Source organism: Gopherus flavomarginatus, chromosome 2 (assembly GCF_025201925.1).
Source record: "Gopherus flavomarginatus isolate rGopFla2 chromosome 2, rGopFla2.mat.asm, whole genome shotgun sequence".
NCBI classification, from domain to species: Eukaryota; Metazoa; Chordata; order Testudines; family Testudinidae; genus Gopherus; species Gopherus flavomarginatus.
The window spans coordinates 96,022,080-96,034,111 of record NC_066618.1 but is presented as its reverse complement, the minus strand read 5'-3'; the positions used below and the strand labels follow the sequence as shown (position 1 = coordinate 96,034,111).

General features: G+C 37.4%; 1 protein-coding gene across 5 annotated transcripts in view; it reads right to left on the bottom strand.

Annotated features, from left to right (window-relative positions):
- SUGCT (succinyl-CoA:glutarate-CoA transferase) overlaps window positions 1–12,032 on the bottom strand; it is a 477,812-nt gene that overhangs the window by 322,575 nt on the left and 143,205 nt on the right. The window lies entirely within an intron of this gene.

Here is a 12,032-nt window from a genome sequence, read left to right as displayed (position 1 = left end):
GTGCAAAATAAAGCGCACCACCCACTGAATCATCAACTCCATTCCCCACTCTACGGCACCTCTGTGTTCTTCAGAGGTGTCTCATTCAAATAGTGAGGACTCAGCTTCACCCTGCTTAGATTGTGGGATCTGGCACGTTCATAGCAAAGGAAGTACAGCAGCAGGCCTGCATATATTGTGAGTTACACTAGAAAAATATATGGATCCAGCTAATAAGGTAACTAAAACGTCAGATTGAACCTACTGTCATGAAAGATGTTCATGTGAGAACAAGGATAGAAACTGTAGTTTTCAAACTACAGTTAGGCATCTAAACAAAGGTGGCCTGATTTTCCCCAGGCTTTTAATACCCATGCTCCCAGAGAAGTCAGGGGCAGCTGCAGGTGCTCAGGATCTCTGAAAATCAAGCCAGTTTTATTACAGTGCATAAATGTGGTACTCACGTCTGAAAAGGCTGGTTGTATCATTCCTACAAACTGATCAGTTTGATTAAATGGACAGAATTGGGACAAGTGAGAACATTTGGATATGTGTTTTCCAAGAGAAAATGGTGGAGGAGTAGAGTGAATCTAAGGAAACTTGGGAGAGAAGCCCAGAAAGACATGGAAGGGGAAAGGGAAAACACAGGGCTCTAGCCGAACACTAGTTACTGCTTTAAACATGTGCCTGGAACTATATATATGCTAACATAAGAGGGAAATGACCCAGAACAAATAAAATTGCAAAGCAAATGCTAAACATGTTGTTTTTCCCCACCTCATAGGAGAATATACAGTTTATCCTACTACAGTTCTATTTTTTATCTTCTGTATGCCCCATGCAATTGGGAAGTGAAACTGTTAAGTCTTAATGTCAAGATTTAAAGGAGCTGTTTCATTTTGCGTTCAAATGCTTCAGTTTGGCAGTGGAACATCTGCTTCATATGCTTCAAAGGATCCTGACATTTACAACAGTATGCCCAAAATAATAGAAGTAACCTTAGACCATTACTGTGTACATTGTAAAAACTGAGCATTCTTTGTATTCTGTGTTCTTTCTACAGAGCTTGTCATCCAGGTGCAGAAATGACATGGAGCTCAGCAGTAAGAACTGTATTTCATCAGTGTAGTTGCAACACACCTTTTATTAGGCTGATAAAAATAACACTTGTTTCTTAGTACAAAGAAAGATGACTGAAATAGGTATACAAATGGGGGTAACGGGAATGTTCAGAAAATCATGTGACAAATCAATCAAAAGACTTCATAGTAGAGCACTTTTTCTTTGTGTCATTGTAGAACTAACGTTTAGTGTTGTAGTTGTTTTCTGATGAATGTCAACAACAAAAAATCTATTATAAATCATATGATTTTTCCATGTGTTTTATGGGGGTTTCTTAGAACATGAATAAAATAATAGCTGTAATAAGAAAGGAATTCTCTCTCATTGCACAGTACTGTTAATTTATTTATATTTGGATTGAAAAAATGCCAACAGCCCCCAATAAATAAAAAGCTGCTGAAATATTTTTAAAATTGGATCTTTTGTACAACAAAAATTATCCAAAGGATCCCATCATCAAAGGAAGGCAAAGTCTATTCCAGCAAAATTTACTGAATATGCTTATATTAGTAATGAAAACCATATTGCAAAATTCCTTGTAATTAGTGAATAACAAATGCAAAGCACAAATCACAACAATAGCTCTGACCAAACCATTTATTAATGTGGCAAACAAATGCAATATTAAAAGAACAGAGTGCTTCTCAAATTTACACATTCTGCACCTACTGTATTGGTCTAGAGACTAACTAACAATATATGGGTTGTTCAGGTGTCACACTGAAGTCATGATGAAAAAAATACCTGGATTGAAAACCATGATCTATCTTTCAAGCTCTTTTCTTGCGGGTTAACAGGAAAACACAGGAAAACTCAAATAATCAGTGAACCTGGACATACATTATTAGGTGGAATAGGGAAGGGTATTTTTGCTATATTCAGGCAAATATGGGAGTAAGTGAAAAAGCTGCTGAATGGAGCTGAATCATCTATCCAGAGAACTTGTAAGATGCACACAGTGAGTATGATTTCAGTTTTCAAGAATAGTTGCTACTTGGAAAGGCTAAAGAAGTTGAGTTTAATGAGCTGATCTAACAGAAATTTTGCATGCTAACAGCTCTATTATGGCGGCTTAACAGGTGTGTTAGGAGATAGCAAGGTGACGCATGCCTCTTCATCTCCTCCCTCAGCATAGCTACACAAGGGGCAATCCTAATATTGCTGCCTATGCACTGATAATGCATGCCCCAAAGAGGGCGTCTTAGGTGGGCTGGGATCACCATATGGACGACATTCAAGAACGGGCATACAAAACCTGCTGTAAAGTGGTTGCAATTATTGCCTGTCAAACTCCTACCAGAGCCCAAGGTAGCATTGTGCCTCTTTTCCTAGTGTCTGGACATTGAAGACACTTCCCCCCCCCAGCTCACAAGAGCCACAATTTGGCCTTAAGTTATAAGTGGAGTTAAATAAAAGGGATCATTTAATATCTTCCTCTGCTTAGAGGTTCACAGATTGGAGATTCCAAATTCTGTGTCAGGAAATGGAGAACAAACAGTGCCATAAGTTTTCTATTTTATTTCTACATGGAACATGGCAAACCAGAGAAATACACCAGTATTTCAGCCATTCATTCAACCTGTATAAACAAAGTAAAGTGTTTAACCTAAAATAGCCTGATTTGTCTTAACAAATTTTTAAATTGTTTTAGGAAATACAGAATTCAAGCAAAGCTATTTCACTCCAGGCAGAGACAAAATAGGCTTTGGCTTGCATGTGGAATACTATTGACTCCAACAAACTCCCAGGTTCTGCAGATTTTAAAAGAGAAGGTAGCATAAACAAGAATCTCTCAAATTAAAATCTCAGTAACGCTGAGCTCAGCTCAGGTCACGTTAAATTTAGGCAAGCAGATATACTCATCTAGAAAGAGAGAGATAAAAATGAAATAGATAAGGTCTGTCACAATTTTTTCTATGGCATGAACAAGTATTGTGATTATTGCAACAGAAATACCAGTCTCCACTTGTGTCCAAGTTTCCTTTGCCTTTCTAACAATAACATAGAGAGTGTACAGGATTGTAGTGAAACCCCATATTTTCAAGATTTAGTAGAGAAAATGGTAATGTTTAGTAATGCCCAGAATTTCCTAAGTTTAGGCATTTATATTTATTTCCCTCTCCTTATCACAAGACAATCTAGAAAGACTCTAGCCTAACTGCTGAAGTTATTATTAATTTAACAATAATACTTAGCTCTTAGTGCTTTTCATCCATAGATCTGAAAGTTCTTTACAAAAGAAGTCAGCAACTTTATTCCTATTTTACAGACGGGGAAAACTGAGACACAGAGCAGATAAGTAGCTTGCCCAAGTTCATCCATCAGGCCAGTGGCAAAGCCAGGAATAAAATCCCGGTCTCTTCAAGTTCCAGACCAATATTTTATCCACTGTGCCACACTGCCTCCTTATTAGAGTGATGTGCTCTGACTATAAAGTAACCTTTGTGGCTAAAAAAGTAAACACTTTTTGACACCTAAAATAACATGTACATTTTGACTACAGAACGCCTTGCAAAATTAAAACACCCCATTCATTGTACGTATGAATATATGACTTGCTGAGCCAGGTAAAACCATTTACATATAGACCTGTCACCTGAATGAATTCCCTCCGGCAGTGACCAATATCTGATGCGTCACAGAAAGCTGGGGATTCTTTCCCAAATTCTGTCACAATCTACTATACCAGGGGACTGAGATGTGAGTAAAAATTATACAAGATGCCAATATATTACAGCTGCATTATCTCAATAGCCTTCTGTCCACTTGTTGATTTAGAAATCTAGAAATGACATGACAAAAGCAGAATAACATTAGGCAAGCTTACATAGAGCTTGTCTACACAGCGAGTTAGTGTGCACCAACTGGGATGTAAATTCTAGTTCGCCCCACCACGTCTAATGCTAACTGTACATGCGGACTCTGGTACACATAAATGTCCCTAATGTGCATTGACATAGCCCCATTTCAAATAGTACTATGTCAATTTACAGTTGGGAACTTTTAGTGCCTGCCAGCAGGGTCCACATGGACAATCAGTATGCCACATGCTGGTGTACACTAGAATTTACACATGAGCGGCTAAACATTAAAACACTATGCAGACAAGCCCATAATAAGAGTTTAAATCAAATCTCCCATTGTCTGCCATATGAAGTTTATAGGTTTCATAGCTATTATCCAGTCACATTACAGTATTACATGCTACTCCCAAAAACCGAGGGATTAGAATGCCATAAGAGGACATTTTACAAAGGAGAATCTGCATTTCAAAAGCATTGGAAAAACTTTGAAAAAATACAGTCACACTCAAAATAAAATCCTTTTTCACAGGTTTCATACGCGTCTACTACTTATAAAGGTCAATTTCTATTACAGCATATTATAGTCAAAGAAGAATGCTAAATCTAAGGCCTGATCCTCCAATAAGCTTGATGCCTGTAGCCCTTGCACCCACACAGAGCTCACTGCGGGATCAGAGCCTAAAATGAGACCTACCCATGCAAGCTTTGGAGCTGTTCCTTAAGGATCTGAAAGTCCTCAACTCCCACTGATGTCAATGGAGCAGAAGGCACCCAACACCAGCTTCTGATTATTCAGAATCAGAAACTGTTCCTGCTACCAAAAGAAGACGAAAAGAGGAACCAAAATTGGTTTGTCTCTAAAATGGAAAAAAAATAATTTCTGAACTGATGGAAAAACATCCGGTCCACTACAAAGTTTGGACTAAATTTATCTTCTGAACATGCCAAGTACTTATCTGTGACATAGTTAGCAAAGCTAAACAGGGTAACCTCTCTGTATTCTCACTTGGGCCCCAATTCTGCAAAAGCTTATGCAAACGCTTAACTATGAGCACATGACAGTCCCATAGAAATCAAACTACTCACATGTTTTAAGTATGCAAATATAATTTGCAGGATTGGGGCCTTCTTTGCTTTTCGGAATCCTTTCAAAAATAATTGAAATTCATCACTACACGTATTTTTTCTGTTTTAAGAAGATTATGGACTTCATCAGCATCTCATTATTCTAACTACTGTAGGAAACTTTACTATTTATTAAAAATAGAAGGCCCCAGTTTAAGATAGCACTACAGCACATGCTTAAGTCCATCCCTAATGATTTCAATGGGACTCTAGCATAAACTTAAACAAGTACTTATATCGCCTGAATATGGATACATTCTTGAATCAGGCCTGACATGCTCCCATTTTTCAAATAATTTTCTAATTGGCAATTCAACCTTCTCTATACCATACAAGGAATAATTATTTTAGACTATTTCTATTGGAGCACATTCAGTTCAGAATGCATGCACACACACCATATGTACATGTCAGCAGTGGCTCATGAGTGAAAAGCTCAGAAATTAATCTTCTCCATTCATACGTTAATAAACTGAACACAAGTTTCTCAATTACTAATTTTCAGGACCACAGAGGCCAAAAAGGAAATACAGGCATCCAACAAAACTATTTCAGCTCTTGGGAACACAAATTCACTAAGGAAAATACTTTGAAAAATGTTCAAACATACAGGTGCACAAATTCAGATGACGGAAAAAATCGTATGCATGCAGTACTCTCTATCAGTGTTGTACTTCAACTTCTTTTAGGCCCCAATCACACAAACTGTACCATAGAATCTCTATGGATAGTAATTCCATGCTCTAATAATAAGAATATAGCAGTAGGGATCTATTACCTGACCAGGATGGTGACAGTGACTGTGAAATGCTCAGATTAGAGAGGCTATAAAAATAAAAAACTCAATAATAATGAGGGATTTCAACTATCCCCATATTGACTGGGTAGAATCATATAATATCAGGATTGGAAGGGACTTCAGGAGGTCATCTAGTCCAACCCCCTGCTCAAGACAGGACCAATCCCCAGGCAGATTTTTGCCCCAGATCCCTAAATGGCCCCCTCAAGGATTGAACTCACAACCCTGGGTTTAGCAGGCCAATGCTCAAACTACTGAGCTATCCCTCCCCCGTCACCTCAGGATGGGATGCAGAGATAAAGTTTCTTGACACCTTAAATGACTGCTTCTTGGAGCAGCTAGTCCTAGAACCCACAAGAGGAGAGGCAATTCTTGATTTAGTCCTAAGTGGAGCACAGGATCTGGTCCAAGAGGTGAATATAGCTGGACCACTTGTTAATACTGACCATAATATAATTAAATCTAACATCCCTGTGGTGGGGAAAATACTACAGTGGCCCAAAACTGTAGTGTGTAATTTCAGAAAGGAGGACTACACAAAAATGAGGATGTTAGTTAAACAGAAATTAAAAAGTAAAATGCAAAAAATGAAATCCCTGCAAGCTGCATGGAAATTTTTTAAAGACACCATAATAGAAGCTCAACTTAAATGTATATCTCAAATTAAAATAACATAGTAAGAGAACCAAAAAAGTGTCATTATGGCTAAACAACAAAGTAAAAGAAGCAGTGAGACATAAAAAGGCATCCTTAAAAAGTGGAAGTTAAATCCTAGTAAGGAAAATAGAAAGGAGCCTAAACTCTGGCAAATGAAATGTAAAAATATAAATAGGAAGACCAAAAAAGAATTTGAAGAACAACTAGCCAAAGACTCAAAAAGTACCAAATGACTGGAGGATATTTAACGTGATGTCAATTTTTAAAAAGGGCTACAGAGGTTATCCCAGCAATTACAAGCCAGTAAGCCCGACTTCCATACTGGGCAAACTGGTTGAAACAATAGTAAAGACCAAAACTGTCAGACATCTAGATGAAACTAATTTGTTGGGGATGAGTCAACACGGTTTTTATAAAGGGAAATCATGCCTCACCAATCTACTAAAATTCTTTGAAGAGGTCAATAAGCATGTGGACAAGGGGGATCCAGAGGCTATAATGTACTGTACTTAGATTTTAAGAAAGCTTTTGACAAGGTCCCTCACCAAAGGCTCTTAAAGTAAGATGTCATGGGATAAGAGGGAAGGTCCTCTTAGGGATTGGTAATTGGTTAAAAGATAGGAAACAAATGGCAGGAATCATGGTCAGTTTCAGAATGGAGAGAGCTAAGTAGTAGTGTCCCCCAGGGGTCTGTATTGGGACTAGTCCTATTCAACATATTCATAAATGATCTGGAAAAAGGGGGAAAAGAGTGAGGTGGCAAAATTTTCAGATGATATAAAACTACTCAAGATAGTTAAGTCCCAAGTCCCAAGCAGTTACAAAAGAATCTCACAAAACTGGATGACTGGGCAACAAAATGGCAGATGAAATTCAACATTGATAAATGCAAAGTAATGCACATTGGAAAACATAATCCCAACTATACATATAAAATGATGAAGTCTAAATTAGCCATTAACACTCAAGAAAGAGATCGTGGAGTCATTGTGGAGAGTTCTCTGAAAACATCCTCTCAATGTGCAGTGGCAGTCAAAAAAAGCTAACAGACTGTTGGGAATCATTAGGAAAGGGATATATAATAAAACAGAAAATGTCATGTTGCCTCTATATAAATCCATTGTATGCTCACATCTTGAATACTGCATGTAGATGTGGTTGCTCCATCTCAAAAAAGATATATTGGAATTGGAAAAGGTTCAGAAAAGAACAACAAAAATAATGGCTACCATATTAGGGGAGATTAATAAGACTGGGACTTTTCAGCTTGGAAAAGAGATGACTAAGGGGGGATATGATAGAGGTCTATACAATCATGACTGGTGTGGAGAAAGTAAATAAGGAAGTATTATTTACTCCTTCTCATAACACAAGAACTAGGGGTCACTAAATGAAATTATTAGGCAGCAGATTTAAAACAAATAAAGGGAAGTCAACCTGTGGAACTCCTTGCCAGAGGATGTTGTGAAGGCCAAGACCATAACAAAAAAGAACTTGATAAGTTCATGGAGGATAAATCCATCAATAGCTATTAGCCAGGATGGGCAGGGATGGTGTCCTTAACCTCTGTGTGCCAGAAGCTGTGAATGGGTGACAGGGGATGGATCACTTGTTGATTACCTGTTCTATTCATTCCCTCTAGGGCACCTGGCATTGGCCTTTGGTCTGACCCAGTATTGCCATTCTTATGTTCTTAAACGTGTTACTTTCCTTGTATGTGTAATTTATTCAAGACAATGTACATAAACGTTTGTAGGATCAGAACCTCAGAGTGCAAACTCTGGCTTCAAATTCTATCTTTACAGACATTTGTGCTGCACTCATCATGGGTTGCATGTTACAACTATTTCATGAAAAATAGGAATTTACCTGATTTTGGGCAGGAAATCTACATTACTTTGGACCACGTCAGCCTGGATTGACGACAAACAAGCCAGCAACGCACAATTTTAATTTTACTATACAATTACAGCTAGATAAAATCAAATTTGTACTTGATTTATAAAATTTAATATCCATTTTCATTAACCAGTGCCATGCTGAAATATAACATTATTTTGTTGCTTTTTAAAGTAAATTTTAACAGTGGTCAGTTCAACTCAAGACTCACTTTCTTATTATAGCATATTAGACACCTGTTATCCATACATACAAATAGATAGTTTGCCTTATAACAGTGGTTTTCAACCTTTTTTCATTTGTGGACTCCTAAAAATATTTGAATGGAGGTGCGGACCCCTTTAGAAATCTTAGACACAGTCTGTGGACCCCCAGGGGTCAGCAAACTGCAGGTTGAAAACCACCGCCTTACAACAGAGTCCACTATCACTGCCTTAAAGAACTGCAATTAGTCCATTATAAACTACACTTTTCAAAAGTATGTAATTCAGACATAAAACCCCTACTCCAGGCTGAAACTTGTCCTTCAAAAGTTTCAGCCCAAAAGCAATTTTTTTTTGTTTAATTTGGTTTAAATTAGTCTTTTTAAATTATAAAAGGTAAACAAAAAAAAGGTTTATGGTTTCATTTTTGGGTTCTTGTAACTTAAAATAGCTCTGATTTGTATCCCTTCCTGTTTGATTTACTTTAAAAAAAAAAGAAAACGAACAAAAATTAAACCAAAGAATGAACAACAAAATAAAGCAATTCTTAATGTGGATGATTTGTGTTCGTTCGTCCCCATGAAATCTCAGTGAAGTCAAATGGGTTGCACAGGATGTAAGTTAGCACAGAATGTGTACTAAAAGCCTTTGTGTATTAAAACACTTAAATAGTGATGATATTCAGATGTACAAAGACTGTGGACCGTCTATAGCAATTATTTTTCCCATAAGGGTCTAATACACCTTATTGTGCAGATTCACACTATGTTAAGTGTGCCTTCTACCCTGTGTAGCTCTTTGACTCAGCTGTGAATTGCCATCTCAATGAAACCAAGTAAGAGCTTGAACAGCAATGAACACGAGGGGTTAGTACCTCCCCAGGTTAGCCCATTAGTCTGTGAGGCTATGTCTTCAATGACAAGAAAGATCTGTTTTTACCTCAGAATAACTAACGTGTATCAGCTATCCCACTGTAAATCTTCATGGAGACAAGTCACCATAGTTTTACTGCAAGGTAAACTCGGCAAGGTCAACCAAGGGTAAGAGTTAGCTGACTTTGCTTCACTATGGGGCAGTAAATACAAGTGCCTTGTTTCCTCTTAGGATTTTACAAGATCACTATGAGGTGTTTGCTATCATGCTGTAAAAAAGCAACTATTTATGTCAGTGAAGACAAGGCTTGAAAGTATACATTGTATGCAATGACCCAACCACATGTAACTGACCTGTAGGAGTCTTTGTGGTATGTTTCATGAATAAGTTGCAGGTTAAGTACCACTGAGATCACTGTGGCTCCTTCATTTGAAGAGCTAATGATTCCACTAGAAAAAGGCGGATTTCATGGACAGCATCTCAAGTGCAATTTAAGTAAGTTTAAAAAAAAATTCAATTTAAACCAAAATTAAAGCCAATGTTATTTATTCAGATCTCTATCCTTTAGGTATTAGAAGGGTTCAACAACAGTGTTCAATCTTAAATATTAAATCCAATCCTATGTAGAGTGGTGTGTATAAAAGGCTATAGTTAGAGATTTTATAACATACATTCACAAAATCTTATTGTTTGCCTGTATGCTTCACCTTGTGTTTTGCATTGTTACAGGGCTCAATCATACATTTCTTGGCAGAAGTCCCAGTGAAATCAGAGTTTGGTCTGAATAAGGAGTGAAGGATCAGGCCCACAGAATGTTCTATTTTTAGAACAACTTAAACATCAGCCTATGAATCACCTCTTTCTTTATTTTGTTAAGAAATGAGCAGGCCCTCTGACATATACAGAAAATGCTCATTTCCTCCTACAGAGAACTTTTTGTGAATGGGGATCTAACACGAATGATTAGATTTCAACTTCTCTTTTTAGTTTTATTTTTGCAGCCAATAAACCTTGTGTAAGCACCTGTTTCCACAGGGATCTACCCAAAATAACGATTTTTGGACTCCCACACATTAGTAGAATGAGCCTGGCAATATGTAACACTTTTGGTACCATATTATCTAACCTTCATATTTTCTTCAATAAGCATATTTTGTTTTCTGCTAGGCTATACATCGGCATTTAAAGCCAACTAAGCTGCCCTGTGCAACAACAACTTAGAGTTTGGACAAGCTAACAGCCATCTTTCTAAGAGATTAAAAGAGATCCTACCCATATTTGACCTTATTATTGATAATCAGCAGTAGGAGAACAGCACTAACTCCATATGAACGTAAATATATTCTGCTTGCTTATGCTATACAATGACCATATTTTGCTCTTGTGGTTTATTAAAGCCACTGTACTTATGCTCTTGTAATTCATATTGGCCTACATTTCTCTCAATATATTTTCTCTACATACATAAATATGAATATTAATAATAATTAATTAATAATTATCAAGCCAGTCAAAAACAAAAGCCAGGCCCATGGAGTTCCTAATGAAAATTTAAAAAAAAAATCTTGCTCACCAGGGCTTTTTATTTCCTTACAAGTCCTTACAAAATAAATCAGAGCTGCATAAAGAAAAGAATGGAAAAAAGAAAGTACGTTTATTTGCCCATGGCTTCCTGGAGGGACCTCTGACACCTTTCAGGTCTCCCCAGTGAGTATGAAGGTTAATGATTATATACCCTACCATATTTCCCATCAGTCTTGCCCCAGCCCAGGACTACAATTATGCCTGCTAAGATGGACTAAATTTCCCAACAACCTCAACCCCACCTGGATCTCAGGGAGAGACAGGCTGGGACCTTCCCTGACCAAGCCTTGTCTCTCACTACGGAGGGGAAAGAAGTGTTCCAGCCCATATTCCACACAGAACTCTGGTCTCTGTCACTAAAAACAGTCAGCAGCATGGATGTTCCCCAAACCGCATACCTGAGACCACTTGCTTTCTTTCAGTGACAGCATCCCCTGGCTCAGAGGACTTGTTCTTTTAAAAGGATAGTGCTGGCCCAGGAGAGTTTCCTCCTTATAGGAATGGAACACCTGTTACAAATATGTAAACGTCTACATCCCACTACTAAACCTTGCTTTTAGTGAACTCCAATGTTACAAGCAGAGAGCTAACAATGATTGCCTCTGAAATAGAACAAAGAATTACATGACACAGAGCAGGAGAAAGTTTCTACTGAGTCCCTCTATTTTTCTTTTTATGCACAAATAACTAGCAATTTTAAATGAATTTTATGATAAATAATGTGCTTAGAGATGTCATTGTTTAATAAATTCTTTAAATAGAATATATCAAACTCTGATAAAGTGTCTATTTTATAATGTCATAACACTTGACTAGCATAATAAAGAGGCTTCCTGTCAAGCAGTATCTGTAGCCTGTTTTAGTTCTGCAGCCCACCCAGGAACTTGGGAAAATAATATGTTGGTCATGTCTGAGCAAATATTTTAAGAGAGGGCTATAACTAATATTCATAGTTCTCTTTGTACTTCTTATTCACACAGTTATGTT